Source organism: Choloepus didactylus, chromosome 10, assembly GCF_015220235.1.
Source record: "Choloepus didactylus isolate mChoDid1 chromosome 10, mChoDid1.pri, whole genome shotgun sequence".
Taxonomy (NCBI): domain Eukaryota; kingdom Metazoa; phylum Chordata; class Mammalia; order Pilosa; family Megalonychidae; genus Choloepus; species Choloepus didactylus.
In genome coordinates, this window is record NC_051316.1 from 70,714,736 (window position 1) to 70,733,557 (window position 18,822).

Sequence of the window (18,822 nt, forward strand, 5' to 3'; positions counted from 1 at the left end):
CTACGTGTTCCTTTAAGAATTTTATTTCCATCATTGATCCATTTTGAGTTAATATTTTTATATTGTTTGATGCAGGGGTCCACTTTCATACTTTTGCAAGTGCATAATCAATTTTCCCAGCACCATTTTTTGAAGAAACTGTTCTTTCACCTTTGGGGGACTTGACTTCTTTGCCAAAAGCTATTGGCCATAGATGTGCAGGTTTATGCTGCTTTGTAATAAGTTTTGAAATCAGGGAATGTGAGTCCTCCAACTTTCTTCTTATTTTTCAAGATAGTTTTGGCTACTCAGGGTCCCTTGTCCTTCCATATGAATTTGAGGATTGGCTTTTCCCTTTCTGCAGAGAAGTTAGCATTTTGATTGGAATTGAGTTAAATCTGCTGATTGGAAGACTTAATATCTAAATGATATTAAGTCTTCCAATCCATGTATCAACATCTAAATGATATTAAGTCTTCCAATCCATGAGCATGGACTATCTTTCCATTATTTAGGTTTCCTTTAATTTGCTTCAGTAATGACATGTAGTTTCCTATGTAGAAGACCTTTACATCCTTAGTTAAATCTATCCCTAGATACTTCATTCTTTTAGTTGCTATTGTAACTGGAATTGTTTTTCTTGATTTCATGTTTGGATTGTTGATTGTGGGTATATAAAAAAACATGGATTTTTTTTTTTTTTTTTTTTTTTTTTTGCCTATTGACTTATACCTTTATGCATCCATAAATAGGGATAGTTTTACTTCTTCCTTTCCAACTTGGATGTCTTTTATTTCTTTTTCTTGCCTAATTGTTAATTGCCCAATTGCTCTGGCTAGTGCTTGCAGTACATGTTGAGTAGCAATGGTGATAGCACACATCTTTGTCTTTGTTCCTGACTACAAGGGGAAAGCTTTCAATCTTTCAACTTTGGGTATATTGTTAACTGTGGGTTTTTCACATATGCCGTTTTGGATATTGGGGTTATTTCTCTCTCTCTCTCTCTCTCTCTCTGAGTGTGTTTTCTGAGTGTATCTGAGTGTCACTGATCTGAGATCTTTCTTCTTTTTTAATTGAGATTATCATGTGACTTCTTGATTTCTATTAACTTAGCGCATTACATTGTTCATTTTCTAAAAAGTTGAACCACTTGCATTCCTGGGATAAATTTCACTTGGTCATGATGTATAATCCTTTTAATGTGCTGTTGGATTTGGTTTGCTGGTTTGTTTTGTTAAAGATATTTGCATCTATAATCATGAGATATTAGTCTGCAATTTTCTTCTCTATCTGGCTTTAGTATTAGGGTAATGCTGGCTTCATAAAATGAAATGGGAAGTATTCCCTCCTCTTCAATTCTTTGGAAGAGTTTGAGCAGTTTGGCTTTAATTTTGCTTTAATGTTTGGTAAAATTTGCCAGTGAATTTAATGGTGCTCGACTTTTCTTTCTTGGAAGGTTTTTGATTACTGATTCAATGCCTTTAATGTTATTCATCTTTTGAGATTTTCTATTTCTTCTTGAGTCAATGTAGGTAGTTTGTGTGTTCCTAGGGACTTGTTCATTTCATCCAGATTGTTGGGACACAATTGCTCATAAAATCCTCTTATAATCCATTTATTTCTGTAAGGTCAGTGGTAATGGCCCCTCTTTAAATTCTGATTTTTGTTCTTTCCATCCTCTCTCTGTTTTTATTTTTCAGTCTAGCTAAAAGTTTGTTAATTTTATTGATCTTTTCAAAGAACCAACTTTGGGTTTTGTTGATTTTCTCTATTGTTTTTCTATTCTCTATTTCATTTAACTGCACTGCAATCTTCATGACATCCTTTTTCTCACTTTGTGTTTGGTTTGCTCTTCTTTTTCTTGTTCCTCCAGGTGCAAGGAAAGGTTCTTCTTTTTTAATGCAAGCATTTAGAGCTGTAAATTTCCATCTCAACACTGCTTTTGCTGTGTCCCATAAGTTCTAGAATGTTGTGTTCTTCTTTCCATTGGCTTCAAAATGTTTCCTAATTTCCCTTGTGATTTCTACTTTGAAACATTGGTTGCTTAACAGTATATTGTTCAATTTCCACATATTTGTGAATTTTCCAGTTCTCCTTTTCTAGTTTTCTAGCTTCATCCCATTGTATTCAGGAAGATACTTTGTAAGATTTCAATCTTTCTAAATTTATTGAGATTTGTTTTGTGACCTAACATATGGTCTATCCTAGAGAATGATCCATGCACACTAGAGAAGAATATGTATTCTGCTGTCAGTGAGTGGTGTTCTTTCTATGTCTGTTAGATTTAGTTGGTTTACAGGATCATTTTAAATCTTCTGTTTCCTTATTGGTCTTCTGTCTATCTGTTGTATCCATTATTGAAAGTGGTGTGCTGAGGCCTACTATTAATATAGAAGCATCTACTTCTACCTTCAAATCTGTCAATATTTGCTTCATATATATTGGGGCTTTGCTATTAGGTGCATATACATTTATAATTGTTATATCATCTTGTTGTGTTGACACCTTTATCAGTATCAGTTCTCCCTCGAGGACTCCTGCAATGTGTATATTGGTATCCTTGACGGTGTCCCACAGGTCTCCCAGGTTCTGTTCACTTTTCTTCTTTCTTTCTTTCTTTCTTTCTGCTCCTCAGACTGGATGATTTTTTTAAATGCAATTTTATTGAGATATATTCACATAGCATACAATCATCCAAAGTGTACAATCAGTTGTTCACAGTATCATCATATAGTTGTGCATTCATCACCGCAATCAATCTTTGAACATTTTCATTACTCCAAAAAGTAAAATATAGATTAAAATAAAAAGAGTATCTAAAACATCCCATTCCTCCCCCATTGTTCATTTACATTTTTAATACAATTTTATTGAGATATAGTCACACACCCTACATCATCCACAGTGTACAATTATTCACAGCACCATCATGCATTTGTGTGTTCATCACCAGAATCAATTTTTGAAACTTTTTCTTACTCCAAAGTAAAAATAAAAGCAAAAAATAACACCTAACTCTTTCCATCCCCTCCATCCCACCCTATTCTTCGTCTAATTTTTGTCCTCATTTTTCCACTCATCTGTCCATACACTGGATAAAGGGAGTAGAAGCCACAAGGTTTTCACAGTCACGAAGTCACACTGTGCAAGCTACATAGTTATACAATCATTGTTAAGAATCAAGGTCACTGGGTTGCAGTTAGCTTCAGGTATTTCCCTCTAGCCATTCCAAAACACTAAAAACTAAAAAGTGATATCCATATAGCACATAAGAATAACCTCCAGAGTGACCTCTTGATTCCATTTGAAATCTCTCAGCCACTGGAACCTTATCTTGCTTCATCTCTCTTCACCATTTTGGTCAAGAAGATACTCTCAATACCACAGTGCTGGGACCAGGTTCATCCCCAGGAGTCATTTCCTGCATTGCCAGGGGGATTTACACCCCTGAGTATTATGTCCCATGTAGGAGGCAGGGTGGTGAGTTCACCTGCCGAGTGGGCTTAGTGAGAGAGGGGGTGTTCTAGTTTGCTAATGCTGCTGGAATGTAAAACACCAGAAATGGATTGGCTTTTATAAAAGGGGTTTTATTTGGTTACAAAGTTATAGTCTTAAGGCCATAAAGTGTCCAAGGTAACACATCAACAATCAGGTACCTTCACTGGAGGATGGCCAATGGCGTCTGGAAAACCTCTGTTAGCTGGGAAAGCACATGGCTGGCATCTGCTCTGGAGTTCTGGTTTCAAAATGGCTTTCTCCGAGGACGTTCTTCCCTAGGCTTCAGCACCTCAAAAATGTCACTCTTAGTTGCTCTTAGGGCATTTGTCCTCTCTTAGCTTCTCTGGAGCAAAAGTCTGCTTTCAAAGGCTGTCTCCAAAATGTCTATAAGCTGAAGCTCCTCTCTCAGCTCCTGTGCATTCTTCAAAGTGTACTTCTTGGCTGTAGCAAGCTTGCTCCTTCTGTCTGAGCTTATATAGTGCTCCAGTAAACTAATCAAGACCCACACTGAATGGGTGGGGCCACACTTCTGTGGAAATTATCTAATCAGTTATCGCCTACAGTTGGGTGGGTGACATCTCCATGGAAACACTCAAAGGATTCCAATCTAATCCACACTAATACGTCTGCCCCCACAAGATTGCATCAAAGAATATGGCTTTTTCTGGGGGACGTAATACATTCAAACTGGCACAGGGGGCCACAGCTGAGCAACAAGGAGGCTCTCTGGGGGGGACTCCTAGGCACAATTATAAGTAGGCTTAGTCTCTCCCTTGCAGCAACTAGCTTCACAAGGGAAAGCCCCCAAATCAAGGGCTCCACCCACTAAATTGGCAGGCCTCAATGTTTGCGGGAAAATCATCAATAACCCAGGTGGGGAAGTACAACATTTCTGCATTTCTCTCCAGTTCCTTGGGTGGGGGGGAGCTGCAAATACACTTTTACTCTCACCCATATCACTCTGGGATGTTTCAGGATTTCACCCCAGCCTGTACAAACTCACCAAATTCCACTTCCCTTTCACAGCTCCATGCACCTATGGTGTTCAAACAAACTGACCATACAAGTTAAATTATCTACTGTGCTACAGAAAATATAGATCCTGCACCCAATAAACCTCTCCTCCCTTGGTCTCACACAAAAGTTGTAGTTTTAAAACCCAGTCAGTATCATCCTTTACGCTTGGGCCTGATTTGCCTTAGTCCTAACTATATCTGCATATCCACTTCGTTCATATCTCTAATTGAAGACTGGATGATTTTAATTGCCTTGTCTCCAAGTTCTTGGATTCTTTCTTTGCCAGCTCCAATCTGTTTTTGAATCTTTAGAGATTTTTCCCTCCATTACTGTGGTCTTCAACTCTGCTTTGTTCCCTTTCAAGATTTCTATCCTTTTATTAAAATTCTCTTTGCATTTATATACTTTTTCCCTAAGTTCTTAAGTTCTTTGTCCATGTTTTCCTTTAGCTTTTTCAGCATATTTAGGACCACTTTTAAAAAAGTTTTTGTCTGGTATACCCCAGGTCTGGTCTTCTTCATTGATGGTTTCTAATGCCTTATTCTGTACCTTTGCATGTGCCATAATTTCTTGATTCTTAGTATGTTTTATAATTTTTTGTTGCAACTTGGGCATTTTGATATATTAATGTGCTATCTCTGGAATTTAGACACTGATGCATCTGCTCCTTAAGTTTGCATCAAGCTAGTGTTATGACAGAGATTTCCTTGAATGCCCATAGTTTACAAAAAATAAAGAGGTGGGGGAGGCTAAGGAAGGAAGGAAAGAAAGAAAAGTAAGAAAGAAAAGAAAGAAAGAAAGAAAGAAAAGAAAGAAAGAAAGAAAGAAAGAAAAGTAAGAAAGGAAAGTAAGAAAGTAAGAAAGGAAAGGAAACACCTTTCTCAGTCTTTGCAGATTGGTCGGTATGAGTGTTCTCCTTCAGCACTTAGTCAAACAAAGGGTTTAGAGAATAGCCTAAGCAAAAGTGTAGGGATTTCCCCATCTTTTCTGTGCGTGTGTCTTGTCCTGGGCTTGTGCACATGGTCCTAGGAAGTCCCCTATTTACACAATCCAAATGTCCTCTTTTCTCCAGAAAACTGTACTTCCTTATGGTCCTGGAAGTGTACTATGTCCCACAGCCAGCATCCTTTTCCACAAGGAGCTACAATTTGACTGTTCTCCTATAGTACTCTGTAGGAGAGCTCTGTGAGCCACCTCTATGTGTAGATGAAGTTCTGGGATGGTGAGTCCACAGGAGAGTCCTGGGTCATCCCTCAGCTTGCCACCAGACAGATCTGCACAGACATACATGCACCCAGTGTGAACATGAGAGTTATTCTGCTCCCTCTAGATCCAGAACCTGGTTCCTACACTGGGAGCATGGGCTGGCTCTGCCCTGACCAGGTGTGGGCACTAGGAAGGGGCCAGCAAGGTGCCTTAAGGAGATTTTTCCTATCACTTTAAAGTTGCCTTTTTCTTGATTTGATGCTCATATTTTTACTGCAACTCTTTAACTATTTTACAGAGCTTTGAGAAAGATGTTTCTGCTAGTTCTTGCTGGTTGTTCAAAGTTTCTGTGGGAGGATGGAGCCCTGGAATGGCTTACATTGCCATCTTGATTGAGGGTCTCCTTCTATCCTGATTATTTTTGCACTAGATTTGATCCTAGATATGTTATTATTTGAAATTATTCTGGGAAAGAGGCACCAAATGTTTTCCTTGGAAAATTGTGAGCCGAAATGGTCTCATGTAATTTAATGCAGAATTAGAGTTGTATGTTTGTGTGTGTGCATGTTTGTATATAAACACATGTATCTATACATATTTACATTTAAATTTAGGAAATATATATAGGAAATCAACCTTTATAATAGACAAATTTATGAACTATTTATTTATTATATTATTTATACACTCAATGAGGCTGAAGGGTGGAAGATATCAGCCAAGAGAAATTTACAGTGAAATGTGAAGGGGACCAATGAAGCAAATCTAGGAAATGGCCACATTTGAGACACAAAGAGTCTGTCAAAGACAGAAGAGTCTGTCAAACAAACAGAAAATGAAATTCATTGGTAGGAGGCTAGGAGATAATGATGTCATGGAAGGTAAGCAAAGAAAAGCTTTCAAGGTGGCAGTGATCAACAGTGATCAAAGCACACAGAGAGACAAAGGATAGAAGGCATAAAAAATTCCCTTGAGTTTGGCAATAAGAGATTTATTGGCATTTTCACAGAAGTGATAAGAGAAGTCAGAATGCAAAGGGTTGAGGATTAAACTGCAGAAGTATAATCAGGAAGAAGTACTACCTTTTCAAAAAGAAGTCTCACTAGAGAGAGAGAGGATGATGGTAATAGGAGCTTCCAGATGTGAGAAAGGACTTTTGCCTTTTTGTTTTTTAAGATGAGAGGAAATAGGCCTTTTTAAAAGCTAAGGAAAGTTGCTATTAAAAATAAGGTCTCTCATCCAGTTCTTACAATGGGCTGGAAACTATACTAAAAGCTTTAAGTAATTTTATCATCCCATACAATCTTCATATGGAAGTTGATTCTGTCATTATCCCTAATTTGCAGATGAGGATACAGAGGCTTGGGTTAAAAAGCTTGCACATAGGTGGTTAAGTGGGGGAATCAGAAATCAAACCTATGTCTTGAGGACTCCAGAACCCAGCTCTTAATTTCTGCTTTCCATATTTCATTTCTATGTCTTTATCATTAAAATAGTAGGCTATACTGTTGCACAATGGAAAATTGAAGTAAGTGCTCCAAAGGGAAGGAAAATGGATCTGTGAGAGTTTATATCAAAGATCTTGATCAAGGAAGCATCACAAAAGAAATAATCATTGAACTGAGGTCTGAAGGGTGAGTTGGGTTGAATGGCCTGAGCCTTAAAATGAAGCAGGGCTTTTACCAGAGGGACGGGGAAGAGATAGTGGTAAGCAAGGAGGGTCCCAAGCTCTCCTCCTGACTTTCAGATAGGTGAGTCCTGAGAGAATAAAAAGCTACCACTTGTGAGGACTGCAGGAAATTCAGTGTCCTCAAGGTAAAATTGGATTTCACTTACAGGAGGAGTGGGGCAGAAATCATCTGAGAAGAAGTTGAGGCTATAGGGGATTCACTGATGATGAAGTAGAAATTCGAGAGGGCACAATGGAAAGTTTGGAGATGAGAGAGGTTTAGTTTAAGGACAATGAACTATAGAAGCATTTTAGGGATAATGGAGAGGTAGAGAGCAATTAGGAGGACTTACACTCTGGACTCTGACTGATAAAAATGAGGATGAGAAGCAGGGTGGTTTTAATCACAAATAGTTTTTTGAGAAAGGCCAAACGGCCTAGACCACCCAATCTAGAGCAATATCAGACCCAAAGGCACAGTCTCTGCTCTCCCAGCCAGAGCTGGGATCAAATACTGGTTCCACCACTCACCAGATATATGCCCTTGGGCCAACCACAGCACCCCTCAGCTTTTCATTTCTCAAATGGGTATAGAGATAATATTTAGTTGAGAAAGCTTGTGAGGTTTGTCTCAGTATTACTATTCAAGACCTTAGGGATTGCTCAACCCCTCAGCAAATTGTGTGACCTCCTATCCTCCACTTCCTGTTCTTAAAACTGGCATAGTAATGACTAGTAGGGGATTGCAACAACAATTCATGGAGATCTTGTTTATGAAAGCAGTTTGAAAATATATAAAATTAATGCTAATCTTCCTCAGGTACAATGAGCTGAGACTGTGTTCTGTGACTGAGTCCAGTGGCACCATAGAAGGATGCATGAAGAAAGCATCGCCCCTCTGCTTGAGGAAAGCACCCCCCAACCCCATTCCATTCTACCTCTCTCCCCTCCTCCAGCGTGACTAACTCAGGCTGGAGGAGAATCCTTAATTCATCTTGTCCTAGTAAGAGGCCATCCCTGTTGGTGTCCCCATCAGAGTTTGTGGGAGAGAAATCTCATCCAGATTTTCTCCTAATGGCCACAAAAGTCAAATCCTTACCCTCTTGGAGTTGACTCAACCTTCATATCAAGTCAGGCCCTATTTTATTCCCTAGAGACTCTGGATGTCTTACATTGATCTTGCAAGGGCCTTCTTCAGCTTTGGGGCTGGTCTCAGGAAAATCTGTCTCTGGTGCAATGTTGCTTTTTTTTTAGTTCTCTGGAGTCTAGAAGAAAAAGCAATGAATTAGTCAGGATTGAAACTCAAAATGTGACAGATGTTTACTATGTGCCAGACACTGTTACCCTTTCATGTACAATTTCTTATTTGTACCCTATAACTGATTCTATGCTGCATCTAGCTTTCACTTCTTAGTTGTGGGCATTTGTACAAGTCACTTGGTCAGTCTTGCTGGGGGGTTTCAGTTTTATTAATCTGTTCAAGAACCAACTCATGATATTGTTGATTTTTCTCTGTTGGCTACTAATTTCCTGTTTCATTAATTTCTGCCTTTATTTTTTTCCTTCAACTCGATTAGAGTTTAATTTGCTGCTCTTTTTCTAGGTACTTGAACTAGATGCTTTGTTAATCAATTTTTTTCTTTTCTAATATTTTGCATTTAAAGCTGGAAAAAATTTACTCTAAGCACTGTTTTAATTGCAAGTCACAGATTCTGATATAGTTGATATAAGTATTTTGATAATTTGTACATATTATTCAATTTAAAATATTGCTTGATTTCTGTTGTAATGTCTTCTTTGGCCCATGGGTTATTTAAAAATGTGCTGCTTAATTACCTAATGAGGATTTAATATCTTAATTACCTAATGAGGATTTAATAACTACCTTATTGTTAGTATGCTCAGCTTAATTCTACCAGATCAGAGAACATATTCAGTATGGTTTAAATTATTTGAAATTTGTTGAGACTTACTGTATGGCTCCGTATAAGGTCTACTTGGTAAATGTTCCATTCAGACTTGAAAATAATATGCATCACAGAATACCCTGTGCCTGTCAAGTTTCTTAATCATGCTATTCAAATCTTCTGTATCTTCACTGTTTCTGTCTGTTTTTCAATCACTTACTGAAAGAGGGGTATTAAAATCTCCAAATATGACTATAAATTATCTATACCTCTTTACTTCTGTCAGTTTTTTTACGTATTTTGAGGCTATATTTTAATTTTAGGATTACTACATATTCCTATTAGAATTGAACGTTGTTATCATTATGAAATATTCCTTCCTATTTTCAGTAATATTTCTAGCCTTAAAACCTTTAATACCACTTCAAATCACATCCTCTCCAAGAAGCAACACTATTGAAAGCTTGATGTATATCCTTTTAGACCTTTTTCTATAAATTTACAGGCATATATGTTTACATATACAATGTATAGGTTTTTTGTGTGTGTTAAAAGATGAATGGAATAATATGTAATATTCTGCAATTTTCTTTTCTGCACTTCATATATCTTAAGAGGATTTTTCCCATGTCAGTATTCACTGGATCCCTATATTTATAGACACAAAGTCCATCCATAACAGAAAGGATATTCTGTGTCTATTAAAAAAGTAGTGGCTTCAAAGGCAATTCATTAGAGAAAGGATATTCTTTTCAACAAATAGCACTAGAAAAATAGGATGTCTACATGAAGAAAAATGAGCCACAAACCTTACACCTTTCACAAAAATTAACTCAAAATAGATCATACACCTATTGTAAAATAATTACATTTATAGAAGAACACATAAGAAAATCTAGGTGACCTTGGGTATGGTGATGAGTTTTTAGATACACAATCAAAAACATGATCCATCACGACTCCCAGAGGTGTAAATCTCTCTGCAATGTGGGGCATGACTCCCAGGGATGAGCCTGGACCTGGCATCATAGGACTAAGAAAGCCTTCTGGACCAAAAGGGGAAAGATAAATGAAACAAAATAAAGTTTCAGTGGCTGAGAGATTTCAGATGGAGTTAAGAGGTCACTCTGGAGGTTATTCTTATGTGCTATATAAATATCCCTTTTTAGTTTTTAGTGTATTGGAAGAGCTAGAAGGAAATACCTGAAACTGTTGAACTGCAATCCAATAGCCTTGATTCTTGAAGATGATTGTATAACTAGCTTACATGTTGCGATCGTGTGATTGTGTAAACCTTATGGCTCACACTCCCTTTATCCAGTGTATGGATAGATGAGCAGAAAAATGGGGACAAAAAGTTAATGAATAATAGGAGGGAATGGGAGGGAAGGGATGTTTTGGGTGTTCTTTTTTACTTTAATTTTTATTTTGATTCTTTTTTTTTGGAGTAATTAAAATGTTCAAAAATTGATTGTGGTGATGAATGCACAACTATATAATGGTACTGTGAACAACTGATTGTACATTTTGGATGACCGTATGGTATGTGAATATATCTCAATAAAATTGAATTAAAAAAAAACTATCCATAAAAAAAAGATGTTAAGTTGGATTTTATTAAAATTAGAATCTTCTGCTCTGTGAAAGAGACTGCTAAATGAATACAAAGACATAGTGCAGACTTGGAGGAAATACTTGCAAAATATATCTGATAAGGGAATTATACTTAATAAATGCAAAGAACTCCTAAACTCAACAATGAGAAAATGAAAAACCCAATAAAAAATAGGCAAAAAATGAACACACACTACACCAAAGAAGATACACCAAAGGGAAAGCACTTGGAAAGATGCTCAACATTTTTCATTAGGGAATTGAAAATTGAAACAACAATGAGATACCACTACACACCTAATAGAGTGGCTAAAAATCCAGGGCACAGACAGTACCCTTTAGTGGCAAGGATGCAGAGAATGAGAACTCTCCTTCATTACTGGTGGAAATGCAAAATGGTACAGACATTTTAGAAGACAGTTTTGCAGTTTCTTATAAAACTAAATATAGTCTTACCATACAATTCAGCAATCACATTTCTAATTATTTACCTAATTGATTTGAAAACTTATGTACATACAAAAACTTGCACGTGAATATTTGCAGCAGCTTTATTTATAATTGCCCAAAATTGGAAACAACCAAGGTTTCCTTTAATAGGTGAATGGATAGACAAACTATGGTACATTCATATAGCATATTCATCAATAAAAATAAGCATGCTATCCCAGACACAAAAGGACAAATATTGTATGATCTCACAGATGTGAAGCAATTTGAATAAGAAAACTCATAGACAGAATCCAGAATATTGGTTCCCAGGGGAATTAAACTTTGTTTAATTTGTTTAAAATTTCCATTTAGGTTGATTAAAGTTCTGGAAGTGGATGGTGGTGATGGTAACACATTATTGTAAGTGTAATTAGTAGCACTAAATTATATATGTGAAAGTGGTTAAAAGAGGAAATTTTAGGTCGTATATATGTTACTAGAATAAAAATTAAATATTTTAATTTAATTAAATATTTTATTTTTTGTAGTGTACCATTTTGAGTCCCTTTTAATTTCTTTCTGTATACGTTTTTCATCTATTTTCTTCATGGTTACTATGGGACTAACAGTTAACATTCTAAATTTGTAACAATCATGTTTGATTTGATGCCAATTTAACTTCAATAGCATGCATATATACTGTTGCTATCCCCCTCCACATTCCCTTATTGTTACAAATTATATCTTTATACATTGTGTGCCCAAAACCATAGATTTGTCATTACTTTTTATGTTATTTGCATTTTAGAACCTGTAAGAAGTAAAAAGTGGTATTATATACCAAAAAATACAATACAATAATACTGGCAATTATAATTACCCATATGGTTACCTTTACTGAGATTTTTATTTCTTTATGTTGCTTTGATCCACTATCTTATATCCTCTTCTTTCAGTCTAAAGAACACCCTTTAGTATTGTTTGTAGGGCAAGTTTTATGGTGATAAACTCTCTCAGGTTTTGTTTTATCTGGGAATGTCTTTATCTCTTTTGAAAAACAGTCTCACCAGATACAAAATTCTTGGTTGGCAATTGTTTTCTTTCAGCACTTTAAATATTTCATTCCACTCTCTTCTTGCCTCCGTAGTTTCTGAAGAGAAATTATCATTCAATCTTACTGGGACTCCCTTGTACATAACACATCATTTTCCTCTTGCAGCTTTCAGAACTCTCCTTGTCCTTGGCATTTGATAATTTGATTACTATGTGTCTGGGCATGATTCTCTTCAGTTTATCCTTTTTGTGGTTCTTAGGCTCTTCTTTTTAATTGTGGAATATAACATATATACATGGAAGTGATAACTTTCCAAGTGCAATTCAACAAGTAGTTAGAGAGCAAATTTCATACAATGTTATAGGTTATAGTTCCACAGTTTCAGTTATTTCCTTATTGTGAAATATAACATATATGCAAAAAGGTGATAACTTTCAAAGTACAGTTTAACTAATTATATAAGAAATATCCAAAAATGTTATCAGTTACAGTACCATAGTTTCTGTTATTTCCTTATTATGAAATATAACATATATACAAAAAGTTGACAACCTTCCAATTACAATCCAACAAGTAGCTGTATAGCAAATTTCAAAGAATGTTATGGGTCACAGTTCCAACATTTCAGCTCTTTCCTTCCAGCTACTCTAATACCCTAGCAACTAAGAAAAAGAAAATTATATAGAGATTCAGTATTCATAATCCTTTGTTAAATTCTGTCTTGTCTGTTGCTATCCCCCTCTAGTTTAGTCACTTTCCCGATCTTCAGGGATGCCTAGGCCGTGACCACCCTAACTTGTTCATGTTGAAAATGTGTGTCAACATTATGGGAAAAGGGAATGCATCCGGTTGATGTTCTTGAAGAGACTTCTGGGTTTTGGGACTTAGCTGGCATATGAGCTCTCTGGAGGATTTAAGTTTCTGAATAATAAACTTAGTCTCAGATAGGGTATTCTTTAGGGTTTTCAGGACTACTGTTGACTTGTACTTATCGTACTGTGATCATTTGGCATATTAGCTGAAGCTTGCATAGGAGTAGTCTCCAGGACAGCCTCTTAACTCTATTTGAACTCTTAGCCACTGAAACCTTATTTTGTTGCCTGTCTTTCCCCCCTTTTGGTCAAAAAGGCATTCTCAACCCCTTGATGCCAGGGTCAGGCTCATTCTCGGAATCTGTGTCCCATGTCGCCAGGGAGACTCACGCACCTGGGGGGTCCTGTCCCATGTTGGGGGGAGGGTGATAAATTTATTTGCAGAGTTGGGCTTAGAGAAAGTCTACGTTTGAGCAACAAAAGAGGTCCTCTGGAGGTGACTCCAAGGCATAATTATAGATGGGCTTAGCCTTTCCTTTATAACCATAAGTTTTACAAGGGCAAGCCTCAAGATTGAGGGCTTGACTTATAAAGTAGGGATTCCTAATTTCACGTAGTATATGTTCTGTCCATGACAATCAATCAATATCTCACATTATCATCACTTAGTTGTACAATCCTCATCACTGTCCATTTTAAACAATTCTCATGACCCAAAACACCCCATAGCTCTTTTCTGCCCTTAATTATTTGTCCCTAGTATTTGTGTGGTACAAGTAAGGTATTCCTATTAATTATAGTCTCTAATATGAATAGGTAGATTTTTCCCATATACCACTCAGTTGTCAGCTCTCTGTGCTGGTGTCATACCTTAGAAGTATATTATGCAAGCACCTATTTATATTTGTAGTGCTGATCTGTGGGATACATGCTGTTCTGGTTTGCTAATGCTCCTGGAGTGCAAAACACCAGAAATGGATTGACTTTCAAAAAAGGGGATTTATTTGGTTACACAGTTACAGTCTTAAGGCCATAAAGTGTCCAAGGTAACACATCAACAATCAGGTACCTTGACTGAAGGATGGCGAATGGAGTCTGGAAAACCTCTTTTAGCTGGGAAGGCACGTGGCTGCCATCTACTCTGGAGTTCTGGTTTCAAAATGGCTTTCTTCCAGGATATTCCTCTCTAGGCTGCAGTTCCTCAAAAATGTCACTCTTATTTGCTCTTGGGGCATTTGTCCTCTCTTAACTTCTCTGGAGCAAAAGTCTGCTTTCAAAGGCTGTCTCCAAAATGTCTCTGTAAGCTGAAGCTCCTCTCTTAGTGCCTGTGCATTCTTCAAAGTTTCCCTCTTGGCTGTAGCAAGCTTGCTCCTTCTGTCTGAGCTTATATAATACTCTAGTAAACTAAGCAAGGTCCATGCTGAATGGGTGGGGCCACACCTCCATGGAAATTACCTAATCAGAGTTATCACCTACAGTTGGGTGGGTCACATCTCCATGGAAACACTCAATCAAAGAATTATAATCTAAACAACACTAATACCTCTGCCCACACAAGATTGCATCACAGATAATGGTGTCTTGGGAGACATAATACTTTCAAACTGGCACACATGCCTTTAAACAATCCCTTTCAATTTCTGTTCACCTTCAGTGCAACTCTGATACTTAGGCTTCTTGAATGTGATATTCATATCTTTTCTTAAATTTGGGAAATTTTCTGCCATTATTTCTTTGAATATTCCTTCTGCCCCTTTGTCTTTTTCTTCCCTTCTAAGACTCCCATAGTGCAAATATTGGTTTGCTTGATGGTGCCCCACAGGTCTCTTAGGCTCTGTTCACTTTTTTGTATTCTTTTTCCTTTCTGCTTCTCAGTCTGAATCATTTCAATTGTCTTGTCTTCAAATTTACGGATTCTTTCTTCTGCCAGTTCCAATATGCTATTAAAACCCTGTAGAGTATTTTTCATTTCAGTTATTGTGGTCTTCAACTCCAGTATTTATGTTTGGTTCCTTTTTAAAATTTCTATCTCTTTATTAGGATTCTCATATTGTTCATGCATTGTTTTCCTGAGGTAGCTAGTTCTTTTTCCATGTTTTTCTTTATCTCCTTGAACAGATTAAAGATCATTTTTTAAAATATCTTTGTCCAGTATGTCTGAAGTCTTCTCTTCTTTGTTGATGGCTTCTAAATTTTTATCTTGTTCCTTTCAATGTGCCATAATTTCCTGTTTCTTTGTTCATCTTGTAATCTGTTTTTGCACACTGAACATTTTAATATTTTCATGCATTAACTTTGGAATTCAGTCCCCGACTTATCTGTTCCTGTGTTTGTATAATAGTAATATGATAGAAATTTCCTGGAGTGCCAGAAGCTAACAAAAACAAACAAACAAATGAAAAAAATTACCTTTTACAGTCTGAAAATTGACCCTACACTGGCTGGTGCTTTCCTTCAGAGATTAGCCCTCCCGTCAAGGAGAACAGCCTGAGATGACAATAGAGTACAGAGTCTTTTCTGAGACCATATCTTGTCCTGGGCTTGTGTTCACTTGCTTCTGGCCTCAGGAATCCCCCAGTTCACAGGAATCCTAGTGTCCCCTCTCCTCCTTATAAAATAGACTTTCACCCCTTCCCAAGAGCTCTACTGTTTTTCTTAAAGCCAACAATCCTTTGCCCCAATCTGCTTGGAGTTAATTATTTCTTACACTGCTTAAGCTATCAGCAAGCTGCTCCTGCCTGCAGGGCATATTCTGGAAGAGAGAGTCAGAAACAAATTTCCTGGTTTAGTTTTTCTGGCTGCCACCAGATAGATGGGCACCAACACACAGTAACCCCAGTACATGCACAGGAGTTGCTCCGCTTTCTCTGGAACAGGGCCAGAGACCCAAAATGTGATCACAAGTCTGCTCCACACTACACAAAGACAGGGGGTGGTGGCTAACAGGGATACCACAAACTTCTCTGACCAGTTTTAAAGCTGTGTTTTTGATTTGGCACTCACCCAGCTGCTTCAACACTTTACCTGTTTTCTGGAGTTTTGAAGAAGATGGCTCTGCCAGTTTTTGCTTACCGTTCAAAGATTCTTTGGGGGAAGGGTACTCTGGGGCATGTTATGCTGCCATCTCTGTCAACTGGAAGTCCCATATAAGTTTTTTTTGTTTTGTTTTGTTTTCCAGTCTATGGAAGTGCCTTAGTTCAAAAGACTGGCTAGAAGCTTTCCCTTAAAGATTGGGAACAAGACAAGGATGTCCACTGTCACCACTGCTATTCAACATTATGCTAGAAGTTCTAGCTAGAGCAATTAAGCAAGAAAAAGAAATAAAAAGCATCCAAATTGGAAAGGAAGAAGTAAAACTGTCACTGTTTGCAGATGACATGAGCCTATATTTAGAAAATCCTGAAAAATGATAACAACGCTACTTAAGCTAATAAACAAATTCAGCAAAGTGGTGGGATACAAGAGCAACATGCAAAAATCAGTGATGCTTCTATACACTAGTAATGAACTACCCAAGGAGATAATCAAGAAAAAATTCCATTTACAATAGCAACTAAAAGAATCAAATATCTAGGAATAGACTTAACAAAGTGTGTAAAGAACTTGCACACAGAAAAGTATAAAACACTACTTAAGGAAATCAAAGAAGACCTAAATAAACGGAAAGACATTCTGTGTTCATGGATTGGAAGGCTAAATGTTGTTATGATGTCAATTCTACCCAAATTGATCTACAGATTTAATGCAATACCAATCAAAATTCCAACAGACTACTTTGCAGAAATGCAAAAGCCTATTATCAATTTTATTTGGAAGGGTAAGGGGCCTTGAATAACCAAAAATATCTTGAAAAAGAAGAATAAAGTAGGAAGTCTCACGCTTCCTAACTTTAAAGCATATTAGAAAGCCACAGTGGTCAAAACATCATGGTACTGGCATAAAGACAAACATATCAATTCAATGAAATTGAATTGAGAGGTCAGAAATAGACCCTCAGATCTATGGGCAACTGATTTTGACAAGGCACCCAAGTCAGCTCAACTTGGAAACAGTTTCTATTTCACATCCTATAAAAAAATTAACTGAAAATTGATCAAAGATCTAAATATAAGAATCAGGACCTAGAAGGAAATGTAGGGAAACACCTTCAAGATCCAGTGGTAGGTGGTAGTTTCCTAGATTTTACACCCATAGCACAAGCAATGAAAGAAAAAAATAGATAAATAGAAACTCCTCAAAATTGAATACTTCAGTAATTCAAAGGACTATGTCAAAAGGGTGAAAAGACAACCAACTTAATGGGAGAAAATATTTGGAAACTGCATGTGTGATAAGGGTTTGACATCCAGAATGTATAAAGAAATCCTACAACTCAACAACAAAAAGACAAACAATCAAATTTAAAAATGGGTGAAAGACATGAATAAATATTTTTCCAGAGGAAATACAGATGCCTAAAAAGCACATGAATAGATGCTCAGCTTCACTAGGCATTAAGAAAATGCAAATCAAAACCACAAGGAGATAGATATCTTCTCACACCTAGTAGAATGGCTGCTATCAAACAAACAGGCAACTACAAGTGTTGGAAAGGATGTGGAGAAATCAAAACACTTGCTCACTGCTGGTGAGAATATAAAATGCTACAGCCACGGTGGAGGATAGTTTGATGGTTCCTCAGGAAGCTAAGTATAGAGCTGCCTTACAACCCAGCTATCCTGCTACTCAGGATATACCCAGAAGATCTGAATGTTGGGATTAGCACACCAATGTTCATAGAGGCATTATTCACAATTGCCAAAAGATGGAAACAACTCAGTGTCTATACTACATTTGGATAAACAAAATGTAGTATATACATATGATAGACTATTATTCAACAAAAAGAAGGAATAAAATCCTGAAGCACATGACAACACGGATGAACCTTGAGGACATTATGTTAAGTGAAATATCAGACATAAAAAGGCAAATATTGTATGATCTCATCAACATGAACTAATTATAATACATAAACTCATAGATATAAATATAGAATATAGGATACCAGGATATAGAATGAGGTTAAAGAATGGGAAGCGGTTGCTCAATATGTGCAGAATGTTTAACTAGGTTGAACTTAAACATTTGAAAATGGATAGGGGTGATGGTACCATGTCATTGTGAGAATAATTAACAGTACTGAATGGTGTGTGAATGTGGTGGAAAGGGGAAGTTTAGAGTCATGCATGTCACCAGAAGGAAAGTTGGAGGTTAAAACATGGGAATGTAGAAGACAGTGAATCTTGTGGTGGACACTGTCTGTGATTAACTGTACAAATACAAACAAGTTTTTTCATGAACTAGAACAAATATATGACATGATTACAAGGAGTTAACAATAATGGAGTATATGGGTGAAAATGTACCTATTGCAAACTATGCACCATAGTTAACAGCAATATTTTAATATTCTTTCATCAACAGTAACAAATGTACCACACCAATTGTATGGGTCAATAAAAGAGGGGGATAAGAAATATGGCAGGATTTGGGTTCTTTTTAATTTTTATTTTTTTTTGTGGTGTAATGAAAATGTTCTAAAATTGATCATAGGGATATACGCACAACTAGGTGATGATACTGTGAGCCAAT